The sequence below is a fragment of the Hoplias malabaricus genome, chromosome 6 (assembly GCF_029633855.1).
Source record: "Hoplias malabaricus isolate fHopMal1 chromosome 6, fHopMal1.hap1, whole genome shotgun sequence".
Lineage (NCBI taxonomy): Eukaryota > Metazoa > Chordata > Actinopteri > Characiformes > Erythrinidae > Hoplias > Hoplias malabaricus.
Window position 1 is genome coordinate 14,535,081 of NC_089805.1, and position 21,408 is coordinate 14,556,488.

Here is a 21,408-nt window from a genome sequence, read left to right on the forward strand (position 1 = left end):
TAACGGGTTGTAAAAGCAAAGATGCAGTTTGCTGAAAACAAGTTTATCTTTGACAGTCTTGAATACTGAGTGCGGTTCAGTTAATAAAACTGTCTTTCTGGTGCTCATTGCAAACACGCCAGAAAGTGTTTTTCTGTGTTCCAATTGTTAGTATAAACAAATACGCAGTCTGCTGAAAGCAAGCTGTGCTCTGACAGTCTTTCTTATGGAGCGCAGTTCAGCTAATAAAACTCTTTCTGCCTTTCATTGCAAGCGAGCCCGAAAGTGTTTTTATGCTTCATAACGGGTTGTAAAAGCAAAGATGCAGTTTGCTGAAAACAAGTTGTTCTTTGACAGTCTTGAATACTGAGTGCGGTTCAGTTAATAAAACTGTCTTTCTGGTGCTCATTGCAAACACGCCAGAAAGTGTTTTTCTGTGTTCCAATTGTTAGTATAAACAAATACGCAGTCTGCTGAAAGCAAGCTGTGCTCTGACAGTCTTTCTTATGGAGCGCAGTTCAGCTAATAAAACTCTTTCTGCCTTTCATTGCAAGCGAGCCCGAAAGTGTTTTTATGCTTCATAACGGGTTGTAAAAGCAAAGATGCAGTTTGCTGAAAACAAGTTGTTCTTTGACAGTCTTGAATACTGAGTGCGGTTCAGTTAATAAAACTGTCTTTCTGGTGCTCATTACAAACACGCCAGAAAGTGTTTTTCTGTGTTCCAATTGTTAGTATAAACAAATACGCAGTCTGCTGAAAGCAAGCTGTGCTCTGACAGTCTTTCTTATGGAGCGCAGTTCAGCTAATAAAACTCTTTCTGCCTTTCATTGCAAGCGAGCCCGAAAGTGTTTTTATGCTTCATAACGGGTTGTAAAAGCAAAGATGCAGTTTGCTGAAAACAAGTTGTTCTTTGACAGTCTTGAATACTGAGTGCGGTTCAGTTAATAAAACTGTCTTTCTGGTGCTCATTGCAAACACGCCAGAAAGTGTTTTTCTGTGTTCCAATTGTTAGTATAAACAAATACGCAGTCTGCTGAAAGCAAGCTGTGCTCTGACAGTCTTTCTTATGGAGCGCAGTTCAGCTAATAAAACTCTTTCTGCCTTTCATTGCAAGCGAGCCCGAAAGTGTTTTTATGCTTCATAACGGGTTGTAAAAGCAAAGATGCAGTTTGCTGAAAACAAGTTGTTCTTTGACAGTCTTGAATACTGAGTGCGGTTCAGTTAATAAAACTGTCTTTCTGGTGCTCATTGCAAACAAACCAGAAAGTGTTTTTCTGTGTTCTACTTGTTAGTATAAACAAATATGCAGTCTGCTGAAAGCAAGCTGTGCTCTGACAGTCTTTCTTATGGAGTGCAGTTCAGCTAATAAAACTCTTTCTGCCTTTCATTGCAAGCGAGCCCGAAAGTGTTTTTATGCTTCATAATGGACTGTAAAAGCAAAGATCCAGTTTGCTGAAAACAAGTTGTTCTTTGACAGTCTTGAATACTAAGTGCAGTTGAGTTAATAAAACTGTCTTTCTGGTGCTCATTGCAAGCAAGCCAGAAAGTGTTTTTCTGTGTTCCAATTGCTAGTATAAACAAATAAGCAGTCTGCTGAAAGCAAGCTGTGCTCTGACAGTCTTTCTTATGGAGTGCAGTTCAGCTAATAAAACTCTTTCTGCCTTTCATTGCAAGCGAGCCCGAAAGTGTTTTTATGCTTCATAACGGGTTGTAAAAGCAAAGATGCAGTTTGCTGAAAACAAGTTGTTCTTTGACAGTCTTGAATACTGAGTGCGGTTCAGTTAATAAAACTGTCTTTCTGGTGCTCATTGCAAGCAAGCCAAAAAGTGTTTTTCTGTGTTCCAATTGCTAGTATAAAGAAATACGCAGTCTGCTGAAAGCAAGCTGTGCTCTGACAGTCATTCTTATGGAGTGCAGTTCAGCTAATAAAACACTTTCTGCCTTTCATTGCAAGCGAGCCCGAAAGTGTTTTTATGCTTCATAATGGACTGTAAAAGCAAAGATGCAGTTTGCTGAAAACAAGTTGTTCTTTGACAGTCTTGAATACTAAGTGCAGTTGAGTTAATAAAACTGTCTTTCTGGTGCTCATTGCAAGCAAGCCAGAAAGTGTTTTTCTGTGTTCCAATTGCTAGTATAAACAAATAAGCAGTCTGCTGAAAGCAAGCTGTGCTCTGACAGTCTTTCTTATGGAGTGCAGTTCAGCTAATAAAACTCTTTCTGCCTTTCATTGCAAGCGAGCCCGAAAGTGTTTTTATGCTTCATAACGGGTTGTAAAAGCAAAGATGCAGTTTGCTGAAAACAAGTTGTTCTTTGACAGTCTTGAATACTGAGTGCGGTTCAGTTAATAAAACTGTCTTTCTGGTGCTCATTGCAAGCAAGCCAGAAAGTGTTTTTCTGTGTTCCAATTGTTAGTATAAACAAATACGCAGTCTGCTGAAAGCAAGCTGTGCTCTGACAGTCTTTCTTATGGAGCGCAGTTCAGCTAATAAAACTCTTTCTGCCTTTCATTGCAAGCGAGCCCGAAAGTGTTTTTATGCTTCATAACGGGTTGTAAAAGCAAAGATGCAGTTTGCTGAAAACAAGTTGTTCTTTGACAGTCTTGAATACTGAGTGCGGTTCAGTTAATAAAACTGTCTTTCTGGTGCTCATTGCAAACACGCCAGAAAGTGTTTTTCTGTGTTCCAATTGTTAGTATAAACAAATAAGCAGTCTGCTGAAAGCAAGCTGTGCTCTGACAGTCTTTCTTATGGAGTGCAGTTCAGCTAATAAAACTCTTTCTGCCTTTCATTGCAAGCAAGCCCGAAAGTGTTTTTATGCTTCATAATGGATTGTAAAAGCAAAGATGCAGTTTGCTGAAAACAAGTTTATCTTTGACAGTCTTGAATACTGAGTGCGGTTCAGTTAATAAAACTGTCTTTCTGGTGCTCATTGCAAACACGCCAGAAAGTGTTTTTCTGTGTTCCAATTGTTAGTATAAACAAATACGCAGTCTGCTGAAAGCAAGCTGTGCTCTGACAGTCTTTCTTATGGAGCGCAGTTCAGCTAATAAAACTCTTTCTGCCTTTCATTGCAAGCGAGCCCGAAAGTGTTTTTATGCTTCATAATGGATTGTAAAAGCAAAGATGCAGTTTGCTGAAAACAAGTTGTTCTTTGACAGTCTTGAATACTGAGTGCGGTTCAGTTAATAAAACTGTCTTTCTGGTGCTCATTGCAAGCAAGCCAGAAAGTGTTTTTCTGTGTTCCAATTGCTAGTATAAAGAAATACGCAGTCTGCTGAAAGCAAGCTGTGCTCTGACAGTCTTTCTTATGGAGTGCAGTTCAGCTAATAAAACTCTTTCTGCCTTTCATTGCAAGCGAGCCCGAAAGTGTTTTTATGCTTCATAACGGGTTGTAAAAGCAAAGATGCAGTTTGCTGAAAACAAGTTGTTCTTTGACAGTCTTGAATACTGAGTGCGGTTCAGTTAATAAAACTGTCTTTCTGGTGCTCATTGCAAGCAAGCCAAAAAGTGTTTTTCTGTGTTCCAATTGCTAGTATAAAGAAATACGCAGTCTGCTGAAAGCAAGCTGTGCTCTGACAGTCATTCTTATGGAGTGCAGTTCAGCTAATAAAACACTTTCTGCCTTTCATTGCAAGCGAGCCCGAAAGTGTTTTTATGCTTCATAATGGACTGTAAAAGCAAAGATGCAGTTTGCTGAAAACAAGTTGTTCTTTGACAGTCTTGAATACTGAGTGCGGTCAGTTAATAAAACTGTCTTTCTGGTGCTCATTGCAAGCAAGCCAGAAAGTGTTTTTCTGTGTTCCAATTGCTAGTATAAAGAAATACGCAGTCTGCTGAAAGCAAGCTGTGCTCTGACAGTCATTCTTATGGAGTGCAGTTCAGCTAATAAAACACTTTCTGCCTTTCATTGCAAGCGAGCCCGAAAGTGTTTTTATGCTTCATAATGGACTGTAAAAGCAAAGATGCAGTTTGCTGAAAACAAGTTGTTCTTTGACAGTCTTGAATACTAAGTGCAGTTGAGTTAATAAAACTGTCTTTCTGGTGCTCATTGCAAGCAAGCCAGAAAGTGTTTTTCTGTGTTCCAATTGCTAGTATAAACAAATAAGCAGTCTGCTGAAAGCAAGCTGTGCTCTGACAGTCTTTCTTATGGAGTGCAGTTCAGCTAATAAAACTCTTTCTGCCTTTCATTGCAAGCGAGCCCGAAAGTGTTTTTATGCTTCATAACGGGTTGTAAAAGCAAAGATGCAGTTTGCTGAAAACAAGTTGTTCTTTGACAGTCTTGAATACTGAGTGCGGTTCAGTTAATAAAACTGTCTTTCTGGTGCTCATTGCAAGCAAGCCAAAAAGTGTTTTTCTGTGTTCCAATTGCTAGTATAAAGAAATACGCAGTCTGCTGAAAGCAAGCTGTGCTCTGACAGTCATTCTTATGGAGTGCAGTTCAGCTAATAAAACACTTTCTGCCTTTCATTGCAAGCGAGCCCGAAAGTGTTTTTATGCTTCATAATGGACTGTAAAAGCAAAGATGCAGTTTGCTGAAAACAAGTTGTTCTTTGACAGTCTTGAATACTAAGTGCAGTTGAGTTAATAAAACTGTCTTTCTGGTGCTCATTGCAAGCAAGCCAGAAAGTGTTTTTCTGTGTTCCAATTGCTAGTATAAACAAATAAGCAGTCTGCTGAAAGCAAGCTGTGCTCTGACAGTCTTTCTTATGGAGTGCAGTTCAGCTAATAAAACTCTTTCTGCCTTTCATTGCAAGCGAGCCCGAAAGTGTTTTTATGCTTCATAACGGGTTGTAAAAGCAAAGATGCAGTTTGCTGAAAACAAGTTGTTCTTTGACAGTCTTGAATACTGAGTGCGGTTCAGTTAATAAAACTGTCTTTCTGGTGCTCATTGCAAGCAAGCCAGAAAGTGTTTTTCTGTGTTCCAATTGTTAGTATAAACAAATACGCAGTCTGCTGAAAGCAAGCTGTGCTCTGACAGTCTTTCTTATGGAGCGCAGTTCAGCTAATAAAACACTTTCTGCCTTTCATTGCAAGCAAGCCCGAAAGTGTTTTTATGCTTCATAATGGATTGTAAAAGCAAAGATGCAGTTTGCTGAAAACAAGTTTATCTTTGACAGTCTTGAATACTGAGTGCGGTTCAGTTAATAAAACTGTCTTTCTGGTGCTCATTGCAAACACGCCAGAAAGTGTTTTTCTGTGTTCCAATTGTTAGTATAAACAAATACGCAGTCTGCTGAAAGCAAGCTGTGCTCTGACAGTCTTTCTTATGGAGCGCAGTTCAGCTAATAAAACTCTTTCTGCCTTTCATTGCAAGCGAGCCCGAAAGTGTTTTTATGCTTCATAACGGGTTGTAAAAGCAAAGATGCAGTTTGCTGAAAACAAGTTGTTCTTTGACAGTCTTGAATACTGAGTGCGGTTCAGTTAATAAAACTGTCTTTCTGGTGCTCATTGCAAGCAAGCCAGAAAGTGTTTTTCTGTGTTCCAATTGCCAGTATAAAGAAATACGCAGTCTGCTGAAAGCAAGCTGTGCTCTGACAGTCATACTTATGGAGTGCAGTTCAGCTAAAAAAACACTTTCTGCCTTTCATTGCAAGCGAGCCCGAAAGTGTTTTTATGCTTCATAATGGACTGTAAAAGCAAAGATGCAGTTTGCTGAAAACAAGTTGTTCTTTGACAGTCTTGAATACTAAGTGCAGTTGAGTTAATAAAACTGTCTTTCTGGTGCTCATTGCAAGCAAGCCAGAAAGTGTTTTTCTGTGTTCCAATTGCTAGTATAAACAAATAAGCAGTCTGCTGAAAGCAAGCTGTGCTCTGACAGTCTTTCTTATGGAGTGCAGTTCAGCTAATAAAACTCTTTCTGCCTTTCATTGCAAGCGAGCCCGAAAGTGTTTTTATGCTTCATAACGGGTTGTAAAAGCAAAGATGCAGTTTGCTGAAAACAAGTTGTTCTTTGACAGTCTTGAATACTGAGTGCAGTTGAGTTAATAAAACTGTCTTTCTGGTGCTCATTGCAAGCAAGCCAGAAAGTGTTTTTCTGTGTTCCAATTGCTAGTATAAACAAATAAGCAGTCTGCTGAAAGCAAGCTGTGCTCTGACAGTCTTTCTTATGGAGTGCAGTTCAGCTAATAAAACTCTTTCTGCCTTTCATTGCAAGCGAGCCCGAAAGTGTTTTTATGCTTCATAACGGGTTGTAAAAGCAAAGATGCAGTTTGCTGAAAACAAGTTGTTCTTTGACAGTCTTGAATACTGAGTGCGGTTCAGTTAATAAAACTGTCTTTCTGGTGCTCATTGCAAACAAACCAGAAAGTGTTTTTCTGTGTTCTACTTGTTAGTATAAACAAATATGCAGTCTGCTGAAAGCAAGCTGTGCTCTGACAGTCATTCTTATGGAGTGCAGTTCAGCTAATAAAACACTTTCTGCCTTTCATTGCAAGCGAGCCCGAAAGTGTTTTTATGCTTCATAATGGACTGTAAAAGCAAAGATGCAGTTTGCTGAAAACAAGTTGTTCTTTGACAGTCTTGAATACTAAGTGCAATTGAGTTAATAAAACTGTCTTTCTGGTGCTCATTGCAAGCAAGCCAGAAAGTGTTTTTCTGTGTTCCAATTGTTAGTATAAACAAATAAGCAGTCTGCTGAAAGCAAGCTGTGCTCTGACAGTCTTTCTTATGGAGTGCAGTTCAGCTAATAAAACTCTTTCTGCCTTTCATTGCAAGCAAGCCCGAAAGTGTTTTTATGCTTCATAATGGATTGTAAAAGCAAAGATGCAGTTTGCTGAAAACAAGTTTATCTTTGACAGTCTTGAATACTGAGTGCGGTTCAGTTAATAAAACTGTCTTTCTGGTGCTCATTGCAAACACGCCAGAAAGTGTTTTTCTGTGTTCCAATTGTTAGTATAAACAAATACGCAGTCTGCTGAAAGCAAGCTGTGCTCTGACAGTCTTTCTTATGGAGCGCAGTTCAGCTAATAAAACTCTTTCTGCCTTTCATTGCAAGCGAGCCCGAAAGTGTTTTTATGCTTCATAATGGATTGTAAAAGCAAAGATGCAGTTTGCTGAAAACAAGTTGTTCTTTGACAGTCTTGAATACTGAGTGCGGTTCAGTTAAGAAAACTATCTTTCTGGTGCTCATTGCAAACAAACCAGAAAGTGTTTTTCTGTGTTCTACTTGTTAGTATAAACAAATATGCAGTCTGCTGAAAGCAAGCTGTGCTCTGAGAGTCTTTCTTATGGAGTGCAGTTCAGCTAATAAAACTCTTTCTGCCTTTCATTGCAAGCGAGCCCGAAAGTGTTTTTATGCTTCATAACGGGTTGTAAAAGCAAAGATGCAGTTTGCTGAAAACAAGTTGTTCTTTGACAGTCTTGAATACTGAGTGCGGTTCAGTTAATAAAACTGTCTTTCTGGTGCTCATTGCAAACACGCCAGAAAGTGTTTTTCTGTGTTCCAATTGCTAGTATAAACAAATACGCAGTCTGCTGAAAGCAAGCTGTGCTCTGACAGTCTTTCTTATGGAGCGCAGTTCAGCTAATAAAACTCTTTCTGCCTTTCATTGCAAGCGAGCCCGAAAGTGTTTTTATGCTTCATAACGGGTTGTAAAAGCAAAGATGCAGTTTGCTGAAAACAAGTTGTTCTTTGACAGTCTTGAATACTGAGTGCGGTTCAGTTAATAAAACTGTCTTTCTGGTGCTCATTGCAAACACGCCAGAAAGTGTTTTTCTGTGTTCCAATTGTTAGTATAAACAAATACGCAGTCTGCTGAAAGCAAGCTGTGCTCTGACAGTCTTTCTTATGGAGCGCAGTTCAGCTAATAAAACTCTTTCTGCCTTTCATTGCAAGCGAGCCCGAAAGTGTTTTTATGCTTCATAACGGGTTGTAAAAGCAAAGATGCAGTTTGCTGAAAACAAGTTGTTCTTTGACAGTCTTGAATACTGAGTGCGGTTCAGTTAATAAAACTGTCTTTCTGGTGCTCATTGCAAACACGCCAGAAAGTGTTTTTCTGTGTTCCAATTGCTAGTATAAACAAATACGCAGTCTGCTGAAAGCAAGCTGTGCTCTGACAGTCTTTCTTATGGAGCGCAGTTCAGCTAATAAAACTCTTTCTGCCTTTCATTGCAAGCGAGCCCGAAAGTGTTTTTATGCTTCATAACGGGTTGTAAAAGCAAAGATGCAGTTTGCTGAAAACAAGTTGTTCTTTGACAGTCTTGAATACTGAGTGCGGTTCAGTTAATAAAACTGTCTTTCTGGTGCTCATTGCAAACACGCCAGAAAGTGTTTTTCTGTGTTCCAATTGTTAGTATAAACAAATACGCAGTCTGCTGAAAGCAAGCTGTGCTCTGACAGTCTTTCTTATGGAGCGCAGTTCAGCTAATAAAACTCTTTCTGCCTTTCATTGCAAGCGAGCCCGAAAGTGTTTTTATGCTTCATAACGGGTTGTAAAAGCAAAGATGCAGTTTGCTGAAAACAAGTTGTTCTTTGACAGTCTTGAATACTGAGTGCGGTTCAGTTAATAAAACTGTCTTTCTGGTGCTCATTGCAAAGAAGCCAGAAAGTGTTTTTCTGTGTTCCAATTGTTAGTATAAACAAATACGCAGTCTGCTGAAAGCAAGCTGTGCTCTGACAGTCTTTCTTATGGAGCGCAGTTCAGCTAATAAAACTCTTTCTGCCTTTCATTGCAAGCGAGCCCGAAAGTTTTTTTATGCTTCATAACGGGTTGTAAAAGCAAAGATGCAGTTTGCTGAAAACAAGTTGTTCTTTGACAGTCTTGAATACTGAGTGCGGTTCAGTTAATAAAACTGTCTTTCTGGTGCTCATTGCAAACACGCCAGAAAGTGTTTTTCTGTGTTCCAATTGCTAGTATAAAGAAATACGGAGTCTGCTGAAAGCAAGCTGTGCTCTGACAGTCTTTCTTATGGAGTGCAGTTCAGCTAATAAAACTCTTTCTGCCTTTCATTGCAAGCGAGCCCGAAAGTGTTTTTATGCTTCATAATGGATTGTAAAAGCAAAGATGCAGTTTGCTGAAAACAAGTTTATCTTTGACAGTCTTGAATACTGAGTGCAGTTGAGTTAATAAAACTGTCTTTCTGGTGCTCATTGCAAGCAAGCCAGAAAGTGTTTTTCTGTGTTCCAATTGCTAGTATAAAGAAATACGCAGTCTGCTGAAAGCAAGCTGTGCTCTGACAGTCTTTCTTATGGAGTGCAGTTCAGCTAATAAAACTCTTTCTGCCTTTCATTGCAAGCGAGCCCGAAAGTGTTTTTATGCTTCATAATGGATTGTAAAAGCAAAGATGCAGTTTGCTGAAAACAAGTTGTTCTTTGACAGTCTTGAATACTGAGTGCGGTTCAGTTAATAAAACTGTCTTTCTGGTGCTCATTGCAAGCAAGCCAGAAAGTGTTTTTCTGTGTTCCAATTGCTAGTATAAAGAAATACGCAGTCTGCTGAAAGCAAGCTGTTCTTTGATAGTCTTTCTTATGGAGTGCAGTTCAGCTAATAAAACTCTTTCTGCCTTTCATTGCAAGCGAGCCCGAAAGTGATTTTATGCTTCATAATGGGTTGTAAAAGCAAAGATGCAGTTTGCTGAAAACAAGTTGTTCTTTGACAGTCTTGAATACTGAGTGCGGTTCAGTTAATAAAACTGTCTTTCTGGTGCTCAATGCAAGCAAGCCAGAAAGTGTTTTTCTGTGTTCCAATTGCTAGTATAAGGAAATACGCAGTCTGCTGAAAGCAAGCTGTGCTCTGACAGTATTTCTTATGGAGTGCAGTTCAGCTAATAAAACTCTTTCTGCCTTTCATTGCAAGCGAGCCCGAAAGTGTTTTTATGCTTCATAATGGATTGTAAAAGCAAAGATGCAGTTTGCTGAAAACAAGTTGTTCTTTGACAGTCTTGAATACTGAGTGCGGTTCAGTTAATAAAACTGTCTTTCTGGTGCTCATTGCAAGCAAGCCAGAAAGTGTTTTTCTGTGTTCCAATTGCTAGTATAAAGAAATACGCAGTCTGCTGAAAGCAAGCTGTTCTTTGTTAGTCTTTCTTATGGAGTGCAGTTCAGCTAATAAAACTCTTTCTGCCTTTCATTGCAAGCGAGCCCGAAAGTGATTTCATGCTTCATAATGGGTTGTAAAAGCAAAGATGCAGTTTGCTGAAAACAAGTTGTTCTTTGACAGTCTTGAATACTGAGTGCGGTTCAGTTAATAAAACTGTCTTTCTGGTGCTCATTGCAAACACGCCAGAAAGTGTTTTTCTGTGTTCCAATTGCTAGTATAAAGAAATACGCAGTCTGCTGAAAGTAAGCTGTGCTCTGACAGTCTTTCTTATGGAGTGCAGTTCAGCTAATAAAACTCTTTCTGCCTCTCATTGCAAACGAGCCCGAAAGTGTTTTTATGCTTCATAATGGACTGTAAGAGCAAAGATGCAGTTTGCTGAAAACAAGTTGTTCTTTGACAGTCTTGAATACTGAGTGCGGTTCAGTTAATAAAACTATCTTTCTGGTGCTCATTGCAAACAAACCAGAAAGTGTTTTTCTGTGTTCTACTTGTTAGTATAAACAAATATGCAGTCTGCTGAAAGCAAGCTGTGCTCTGACAGTCTTTCTTATGGAGCGCAGTTCAGCTAATAAAACTCTTTCTGCCTTTCATTGCAAGCGAGCCCGAAAGTGTTTTTATGCTTCATAACGGGTTGTAAAAGCAAAGATGCAGTTTGCTGAAAACAAGTTTATCTTTGACAGTCTTGAATACTGAGTGCGGTTCAGTTAATAAAACTGTCTTTCTGGTGCTCATTGCAAGCAAGCCAGAAAGTGTTTTTCTGTGTTCCAATTGCTAGTATAAAGAAATACGCAGTCTGCTGAAAGCAAGCTGTGCTCTGACAGTCTTTCTTATGGAGTGCAGTTCAGCTAATAAAACTCTTTCTGCCTTTCATTGCAAGCGAGCCCGAAAGTGTTTTTATGCTTCATAACGGGTTGTAAAAGCAAAGATGCAGTTTGCTGAAAACAAGTTGTTCTTTGACAGTCTTGAATACTGAGTGCGGTTCAGTTAATAAAACTGTCTTTCTGGTGCTCATTGCAAACAAACAAGAAAGTGTTTTTCTGTGTTCTACTTGTTAGTATAAACAAATATGCATTCTGCTGAAAGCAAGCTGTGCTCTGACAGTCTTTCTTATGGAGTGCAGTTCAGCTAATAAAACTCTTTCTGCCTTTCATTGCAAGCGAGCCCGAAAGTGTTTTTATGCTTCATAATGGGTTGTAAAAGCAAAGATGCAGTTTGCTGAAAACAAGTTGTTCTTTGACAGTCTTGAATACTGAGTGCGGTTCAGTTAATAAAACTGTCTTTCTGGTGCTCATTGCAAACACGCCAGAAAGTGTTTTTCTGTGTTCCAATTGTTAGTATAAACAAATACGCAGTCTGCTGAAAGCAAGCTGTGCTCTGACAGTCTTTCTTATGGAGCGCAGTTCAGCTAATAAAACTCTTTCTGCCTTTCATTGCAAGCAAGCCCGAAAGTGTTTTTATGCTTCATAATGGGTTGTAAAAGCAAAGATGCAGTTTGCTGAAAACAAGTTGTTCTTTGACAGTCTTGAATACTGAGTGCGGTTCAGTTAATAAAACTGTCTTTCTGGTGCTCATTGCAAACACGCCAGAAAGTGTTTTTCTGTGTTCCAATTGTTAGTATAAACAAATACGCAGTCTGCTGAAAGCAAGCTGTGCTCTGACAGTCTTTCTTATGGAGCGCAGTTCAGCTAATAAAACTCTTTCTGCCTTTCATTGCAAGCAAACCCGAAAGTGTTTTTATGCTTCATAATGGATTGTAAAAGCAAAGATGCAGTTTGCTGAAAACAAGTTTATCTTTGACAGTCTTGAATACTGAGTGCGGTTCAGTTAATAAAACTGTCTTTCTGGTGCTCATTGCAAACACGCCAGAAAGTGTTTTTCTGTGTTCCAATTGTTAGTATAAACAAATACGCAGTCTGCTGAAAGCAAGCTGTGCTCTGACAGTCTTTCTTATGGAGCGCAGTTCAGCTAATAAAACTCTTTCTGCCTTTCATTGCAAGCGAGCCCGAAAGTGTTTTTATGCTTCATAACGGGTTGTAAAAGCAAAGATGCAGTTTGCTGAAAACAAGTTGTTCTTTGACAGTCTTGAATACTGAGTGCGGTTCAGTTAATAAAACTGTCTTTCTGGTGCTCATTGCAAACACGCCAGAAAGTGTTTTTCTGTGTTCCAATTGTTAGTATAAACAAATACGCAGTCTGCTGAAAGCAAGCTGTGCTCTGACAGTCTTTCTTATGGAGCGCAGTTCAGCTAATAAAACTCTTTCTGCCTTTCATTGCAAGCGAGCCCGAAAGTGTTTTTATGCTTCATAACGGGTTGTAAAAGCAAAGATGCAGTTTGCTGAAAACAAGTTGTTCTTTGACAGTCTTGAATACTGAGTGCGGTTCAGTTAATAAAACTGTCTTTCTGGTGCTCATTGCAAACACGCCAGAAAGTGTTTTTCTGTGTTCCAATTGTTAGTATAAACAAATACGCAGTCTGCTGAAAGCAAGCTGTGCTCTGACAGTCTTTCTTATGGAGCGCAGTTCAGCTAATAAAACTCTTTCTGCCTTTCATTGCAAGCGAGCCCGAAAGTGTTTTTATGCTTCATAACGGGTTGTAAAAGCAAAGATGCAGTTTGCTGAAAACAAGTTGTTCTTTGACAGTCTTGAATACTGAGTGCGGTTCAGTTAATAAAACTGTCTTTCTGGTGCTCATTGCAAACAAACCAGAAAGTGTTTTTCTGTGTTCTACTTGTTAGTATAAACAAATATGCAGTCTGCTGAAAGCAAGCTGTGCTCTGACAGTCATTCTTATGGAGTGCAGTTCAGCTAATAAAACACTTTCTGCCTTTCATTGCAAGCGAGCCCGAAAGTGTTTTTATGCTTCATAACGGACTGTAAAAGCAAAGATGCAGTTTGCTGAAAACAAGTTTTTCTTTGACAGTCTTGAATACTAAGTGCAGTTGAGTTAATAAAACTGTCTTTCTGGTGCTCATTGCAAGCAAGCCAGAAAGTGTTTTTCTGTGTTCCAATTGTTAGTATAAACAAATAAGCAGTCTGCTGAAAGCAAGCTGTGCTCTGACAGTCTTTCTTATGGAGTGCAGTTCAGCTAATAAAACTCTTTCTGCCTTTCATTGCAAGCAAGCCCGAAAGTGTTTTTATGCTTCATAATGGATTGTAAAAGCAAAGATGCAGTTTGCTGAAAACAAGTTTATCTTTGACAGTCTTGAATACTGAGTGCGGTTCAGTTAATAAAACTGTCTTTCTGGTGCTCATTGCAAACACGCCAGAAAGTGTTTTTCTGTGTTCCAATTGTTAGTATAAACAAATACGCAGTCTGCTGAAAGCAAGCTGTGCTCTGACAGTCTTTCTTATGGAGCGCAGTTCAGCTAATAAAACTCTTTCTGCCTTTCATTGCAAGCGAGCCCGAAAGTGTTTTTATGCTTCATAACGGGTTGTAAAAGCAAAGATGCAGTTTGCTGAAAACAAGTTGTTCTTTGACAGTCTTGAATACTGAGTGCGGTTCAGTTAATAAAACTGTCTTTCTGGTGCTCATTGCAAACACGCCAGAAAGTGTTTTTCTGTGTTCCAATTGTTAGTATAAACAAATAAGCAGTCTGCTGAAAGCAAGCTGTGCTCTGACAGTCTTTCTTATGGAGTGCAGTTCAGCTAATAAAACTCTTTCTGCCTTTCATTGCAAGCAAGCCCGAAAGTGTTTTTATGCTTCATAATGGATTGTAAAAGCAAAGATGCAGTTTGCTGAAAACAAGTTTATCTTTGACAGTCTTGAATACTGAGTGCGGTTCAGTTAATAAAACTGTCTTTCTGGTGCTCATTGCAAACACGCCAGAAAGTGTTTTTCTGTGTTCCAATTGTTAGTATAAACAAATACGCAGTCTGCTGAAAGCAAGCTGTGCTCTGACAGTCTTTCTTATGGAGCGCAGTTCAGCTAATAAAACTCTTTCTGCCTTTCATTGCAAGCGAGCCCGAAAGTGTTTTTATGCTTCATAATGGATTGTAAAAGCAAAGATGCAGTTTGCTGAAAACAAGTTGTTCTTTGACAGTCTTGAATACTGAGTGCGGTTCAGTTATTAAAACTGTCTTTCTGGTGCTCATTGCAAGCAAGCCAGAAAGTGTTTTTCTGTGTTCCAATTGCTAGTATAAAGAAATACGCAGTCTGCTGAAAGCAAGCTGTGCTCTGACAGTCTTTCTTATGGAGTGCAGTTCAGCTAATAAAACTCTTTCTGCCTTTCATTGCAAGCGAGCCCGAAAGTGTTTTTATGCTTCATAACGGGTTGTAAAAGCAAAGATGCAGTTTGCTGAAAACAAGTTGTTCTTTGACAGTCTTGAATACTGAGTGCGGTTCAGTTAATAAAACTGTCTTTCTGGTGCTCATTGCAAGCAAGCCAAAAAGTGTTTTTCTGTGTTCCAATTGCTAGTATAAAGAAATACGCAGTCTGCTGAAAGCAAGCTGTGCTCTGACAGTCATTCTTATGGAGTGCAGTTCAGCTAATAAAACACTTTCTGCCTTTCATTGCAAGCGAGCCCGAAAGTGTTTTTATGCTTCATAATGGACTGTAAAAGCAAAGATGCAGTTTGCTGAAAACAAGTTGTTCTTTGACAGTCTTGAATACTGAGTGCGGTCAGTTAATAAAACTGTCTTTCTGGTGCTCATTGCAAGCAAGCCAGAAAGTGTTTTTCTGTGTTCCAATTGCTAGTATAAAGAAATACGCAGTCTGCTGAAAGCAAGCTGTGCTCTGACAGTCATTCTTATGGAGTGCAGTTCAGCTAATAAAACACTTTCTGCCTTTCATTGCAAGCGAGCCCGAAAGTGTTTTTATGCTTCATAATGGACTGTAAAAGCAAAGATGCAGTTTGCTGAAAACAAGTTGTTCTTTGACAGTCTTGAATACTAAGTGCAGTTGAGTTAATAAAACTGTCTTTCTGGTGCTCATTGCAAGCAAGCCAGAAAGTGTTTTTCTGTGTTCCAATTGCTAGTATAAACAAATAAGCAGTCTGCTGAAAGCAAGCTGTGCTCTGACAGTCTTTCTTATGGAGTGCAGTTCAGCTAATAAAACTCTTTCTGCCTTTCATTGCAAGCGAGCCCGAAAGTGTTTTTATGCTTCATAACGGGTTGTAAAAGCAAAGATGCAGTTTGCTGAAAACAAGTTGTTCTTTGACAGTCTTGAATACTGAGTGCGGTTCAGTTAATAAAACTGTCTTTCTGGTGCTCATTGCAAGCAAGCCAAAAAGTGTTTTTCTGTGTTCCAATTGCTAGTATAAAGAAATACGCAGTCTGCTGAAAGCAAGCTGTGCTCTGACAGTCATTCTTATGGAGTGCAGTTCAGCTAATAAAACACTTTCTGCCTTTCATTGCAAGCGAGCCCGAAAGTGTTTTTATGCTTCATAATGGACTGTAAAAGCAAAGATGCAGTTTGCTGAAAACAAGTTGTTCTTTGACAGTCTTGAATACTAAGTGCAGTTGAGTTAATAAAACTGTCTTTCTGGTGCTCATTGCAAGCAAGCCAGAAAGTGTTTTTCTGTGTTCCAATTGCTAGTATAAACAAATAAGCAGTCTGCTGAAAGCAAGCTGTGCTCTGACAGTCTTTCTTATGGAGTGCAGTTCAGCTAATAAAACTCTTTCTGCCTTTCATTGCAAGCGAGCCCGAAAGTGTTTTTATGCTTCATAACGGGTTGTAAAAGCAAAGATGCAGTTTGCTGAAAACAAGTTGTTCTTTGACAGTCTTGAATACTGAGTGCGGTTCAGTTAATAAAACTGTCTTTCTGGTGCTCATTGCAAGCAAGCCAGAAAGTGTTTTTCTGTGTTCCAATTGTTAGTATAAACAAATACGCAGTCTGCTGAAAGCAAGCTGTGCTCTGACAGTCTTTCTTATGGAGCGCAGTTCAGCTAATAAAACACTTTCTGCCTTTCATTGCAAGCAAGCCCGAAAGTGTTTTTATGCTTCATAATGGATTGTAAAAGCAAAGATGCAGTTTGCTGAAAACAAGTTTATCTTTGACAGTCTTGAATACTGAGTGCGGTTCAGTTAATAAAACTGTCTTTCTGGTGCTCATTGCAAACACGCCAGAAAGTGTTTTTCTGTGTTCCAATTGTTAGTATAAACAAATACGCAGTCTGCTGAAAGCAAGCTGTGCTCTGACAGTCTTTCTTATGGAGCGCAGTTCAGCTAATAAAACTCTTTCTGCCTTTCATTGCAAGCGAGCCCGAAAGTGTTTTTATGCTTCATAACGGGTTGTAAAAGCAAAGATGCAGTTTGCTGAAAACAAGTTGTTCTTTGACAGTCTTGAATACTGAGTGCGGTTCAGTTAATAAAACTGTCTTTCTGGTGCTCATTGCAAGCAAGCCAGAAAGTGTTTTTCTGTGTTCCAATTGCTAGTATAAAGAAATACGCAGTCTGCTGAAAGCAAGCTGTGCTCTGACAGTCATACTTATGGAGTGCAGTTCAGCTAAAAAAACACTTTCTGCCTTTCATTGCAAGCGAGCCCGAAAGTGTTTTTATGCTTCATAATGGACTGTAAAAGCAAAGATGCAGTTTGCTGAAAACAAGTTGTTCTTTGACAGTCTTGAATACTAAGTGCAGTTGAGTTAATAAAACTGTCTTTCTGGTGCTCATTGCAAGCAAGCCAGAAAGTGTTTTTCTGTGTTCCAATTGCTAGTATAAACAAATAAGCAGTCTGCTGAAAGCAAGCTGTGCTCTGACAGTCTTTCTTATGGAGTGCAGTTCAGCTAATAAAACTCTTTCTGCCTTTCATTGCAAGCGAGCCCGAAAGTGTTTTTATGCTTCATAACGGGTTGTAAAAGCAAAGATGCAGTTTGCTGAAAACAAGTTGTTCTTTGACAGTCTTGAATACTGAGTGCGGTTCAGTTAATAAAACTGTCTTTCTGGTGCTCATTGCAAACACGCCAGAAAGTGTTTTTCTGTGTTCCAATTGTTAGTATAAACAAATAAGCAGTCTGCTGAAAGCAAGCTGTGCTCTGACAGTCTTTCTTATGGAGTGCAGTTCAGCTAATAAAACTCTTTCTGCCTTTCATTGCAAGCAAGCCCGAAAGTGTTTTTATGCTTCATAATGGATTGTAAAAGCAAAGATGCAGTTTGCTGAAAACAAGTTTATCTTTGACAGTCTTGAATACTGAGTGCGGTTCAGTTAATAAAACTGTCTTTCTGGTGCTCATTGCAAACACGCCAGAAAGTGTTTTTCTGTGTTCCAATTGTTAGTATAAACAAATACGCAGTCTGCTGAAAGCAAGCTGTGCTCTGACAGTCTTTCTTATGGAGCGCAGTTCAGCTAATAAAACTCTTTCTGCCTTTCATTGCAAGCGAGCCCGAAAGTGTTTTTATGCTTCATAATGGATTGTAAAAGCAAAGATGCAGTTTGCTGAAAACAAGTTGTTCTTTGACAGTCTTGAATACTGAGTGCGGTTCAGTTAATAAAACTGTCTTTCTGGTGCTCATTGCAAGCAAGCCAGAAAGTGTTTTTCTGTGTTCCAATTGCTAGTATAAAGAAATACGCAGTCTGCTGAAAGCAAGCTGTGCTCTGACAGTCTTTCTTATGGAGTGCAGTTCAGCTAATAAAACTCTTTCTGCCTTTCATTGCAAGCGAGCCCGAAAGTGTTTTTATGCTTCATAACGGGTTGTAAAAGCAAAGATGCAGTTTGCTGAAAACAAGTTGTTCTTTGACAGTCTTGAATACTGAGTGCGGTTCAGTTAATAAAACTGTCTTTCTGGTGCTCATTGCAAGCAAGCCAAAAAGTGTTTTTCTGTGTTCCAATTGCTAGTATAAAGAAATACGCAGTCTGCTGAAAGCAAGCTGTGCTCTGACAGTCATTCTTATGGAGTGCAGTTCAGCTAATAAAACACTTTCTGCCTTTCATTGCAAGCGAGCCCGAAAGTGTTTTTATGCTTCATAATGGACTGTAAAAGCAAAGATGCAGTTTGCTGAAAACAAGTTGTTCTTTGACAGTCTTGAATACTGAGTGCGGTCAGTTAATAAAACTGTCTTTCTGGTGCTCATTGCAAGCAAGCCAGAAAGTGTTTTTCTGTGTTCCAATTGCTAGTATAAAGAAATACGCAGTCTGCTGAAAGCAAGCTGTGCTCTGACAGTCATTCTTATGGAGTGCAGTTCAGCTAATAAAACACTTTCTGCCTTTCATTGCAAGCGAGCCCGAAAGTGTTTTTATGCTTCATAATGGACTGTAAAAGCAAAGATGCAGTTTGCTGAAAACAAGTTGTTCTTTGACAGTCTTGAATACTAAGTGCAGTTGAGTTAATAAAACTGTCTTTCTGGTGCTCATTGCAAGCAAGCCAGAAAGTGTTTTTCTGTGTTCCAATTGCTAGTATAAACAAATAAGCAGTCTGCTGAAAGCAAGCTGTGCTCTGACAGTCTTTCTTATGGAGTGCAGTTCAGCTAATAAAACTCTTTCTGCCTTTCATTGCAAGCGAGCCCGAAAGTGTTTTTATGCTTCATAACGGGTTGTAAAAGCAAAGATGCAGTTTGCTGAAAACAAGTTGTTCTTTGACAGTCTTGAATACTGAGTGCGGTTCAGTTAATAAAACTGTCTTTCTGGTGCTCATTGCAAGCAAGCCAAAAAGTGTTTTTCTGTGTTCCAATTGCTAGTATAAAGAAATACGCAGTCTGCTGAAAGCAAGCTGTGCTCTGACAGTCATTCTTATGGAGTGCAGTTCAGCTAATAAAACACTTTCTGCCTTTCATTGCAAGCGAGCCCGAAAGTGTTTTTATGCTTCATAACGGGTTGTAAAAGCAAAGATGCAGTTTGCTGAAAACAAGTTGTTCTTTGACAGTCTTGAATACTAAGTGCAGTTGAGTTAATAAAACTGTCTTTCTGGTGCTCATTGCAAGCAAGCCAGAAAGTGTTTTTCTGTGTTCCAATTGCTAGTATAAACAAATAAGCAGTCTGCTGAAAGCAAGCTGTGCTCTGACAGTCTTTCTTATGGAGTGCAGTTCAGCTAATAAAACTCTTTCTGCCTTTCATTGCAAGCGAGCCCGAAAGTGTTTTTATGCTTCATAACGGGTTGTAAAAGCAAAGATGCAGTTTGCTGAAAACAAGTTGTTCTTTGACAGTCTTGAATACTGAGTGCGGTTCAGTTAATAAAACTGTCTTTCTGGTGCTCATTGCAAACAAACCAGAAAGTGTTTTTCTGTGTTCTACTTGTTAGTATAAACAAATATGCAGTCTGCTGAAAGCAAGCTGTGCTCTGACAGTCATTCTTATGGAGTGCAGTTCAGCTAATAAAACACTTTCTGCCTTTCATTGCAAGCAAGCCCGAAAGTGTTTTTATGCTTCATAACGGGTTGTAAAAGCAAAGATGCAGTTTGCTGAAAACAAGTTGTTCTTTGACAGTCTTGAATACTAAGTGCAATTGAGTTAATAAAACTGTCTTTCTGGTGCTCATTGCAAGCAAGCCAGAAAGTGTTTTTCTGTGTTCCAATTGTTAGTATAAACAAATAAGCAGTCTGCTGAAAGCAAGCTGTGCTCTGACAGTCTTTCTTATGGAGTGCAGTTCAGCTAATAAAACTCTTTCTGCCTTTCATTGCAAGCAAGCCCGAAAGTGTTTTTATGCTTCATAATGGATTGTAAAAGCAAAGATGCAGTTTGCTGAAAACAAGTTTATCTTTGACAGTCTTGAATACTGAGTGCGGTTCAGTTAATAAAACTGTCTTTCTGGTGCTCATTGCAAACACGCCAGAAAGTGTTTTTCTGTGTTCCAATTGTTAGTATAAACAAATACGCAGTCTGCTGAAAGCAAGCTGTGCTCTGACAGTCTTTCTTATGGAGCGCAGTTCAGCTAATAAAACTCTTTCTGCCTTTCATTGCAAGCGAGCCCGAAAGTGTTTTTATGCTTCATAATGGATTGTAAAAGCAAAGATGCAGTTTGCTGAAAACAAGTTGTTCTTTGACAGTCTTGAATACTGAGTGCGGTTCAGTTAATAAAACTGTCTTTCTGGTGCTCATTGCAAGCAAGCCAGAAAGTGTTTTTCTGTGTTCCAATTGCTAGTATAAAGAAATACGCAGTCTGCTGAAAGCAAGCTGTGCTCTGACAGTCTTTCTTATGGAGTGCAGTTCAGCTAATAAAACTCTTTCTGCCTTTCATTGCAAGCGAGCCCGAAAGTGTTTTTATGCTTCATAACGGGTTGTAAAAGCAAAGATGCAGTTTGCTGAAAACAAGTTGTTCTTTGACAGTCTTGAATACTGAGTGCGGTTCAGTTAATAAAACTGTCTTTCTGGTGCTCATTGCAAACAAACAAGAAAGTGTTTTTCTGTGTTCTACTTGTTAGTATAAACAAATATGCATTCTGCTGAAAGCAAGCTGTGCTCTGACAGTCTTTCTTATGGAGTGCAGTTCAGCTAATAAAACTCTTTCTGCCTTTCATTGCAAGCGAGCCCGAAAGTGTTTTTATGCTTCATAATGGGTTGTAAAAGCAAAGATGCAGTTTGCTGAAAACAAGTTGTTCTTTGACAGTCTTGAATACTGAGTGCGGTTCAGTTAATAAAACTGTCTTTCTGGTGCTCATTGCAAACACGCCAGAAAGTGTTTTTCTGTGTTCCAATTGTTAGTATAAACAAATACGCAGTCTGCTGAAAGCAAGCTGTGCTCTGACAGTCTTTCTTATGGAGCGCAGTTCAGCTAATAAAACTCTTTCTGCCTTTCATTGCAAGCAAGCCCGAAAGTGTTTTTATGCTTCATAATGGGTTGTAAAAGCAAAGATGCAGTTTGCTGAAAACAAGTTGTTCTTTGACAGTCTTGAATACTGAGTGCGGTTCAGTTAATAAAACTGTCTTTCTGGTGCTCATTGCAAACACGCCAGAAAGTGTTTTTCTGTGTTCCAATTGTTAGTATAAACAAATACGCAGTCTGCTGAAAGCAAGCTGTGCTCTGACAGTCTTTCTTATGGAGCGCAGTTCAGCTAATAAAACTCTTTCTGCCTTTCATTGCAAGCAAACCCGAAAGTGTTTTTATGCTTCATAATGGATTGTAAAAGCAAAGATGCAGTTTGCTGAAAACAAGTTTATCTTTGACAGTCTTGAATACTGAGTGCGGTTCAGTTAATAAAACTGTCTTTCTGGTGCTCATTGCAAACACGCCAGAAAGTGTTTTTCTGTGTTCCAATTGTTAGTATAAACAAATACGCAGTCTGCTGAAAGCAAGCTGTGCTCTGACAGTCTTTCTTATGGAGCGCAGTTCAGCTAATAAAACTCTTTCTGCCTTTCATTGCAAGCGAGCCCGAAAGTGTTTTTATGCTTCATAACGGGTTGTAAAAGCAAAGATGCAGTTTGCTGAAAACAAGTTGTTCTTTGACAGTCTTGAATACTGAGTGCGGTTCAGTTAATAAAACTGTCTTTCTGGTGCTCATTACAAACACGCCAGAAAGTGTTT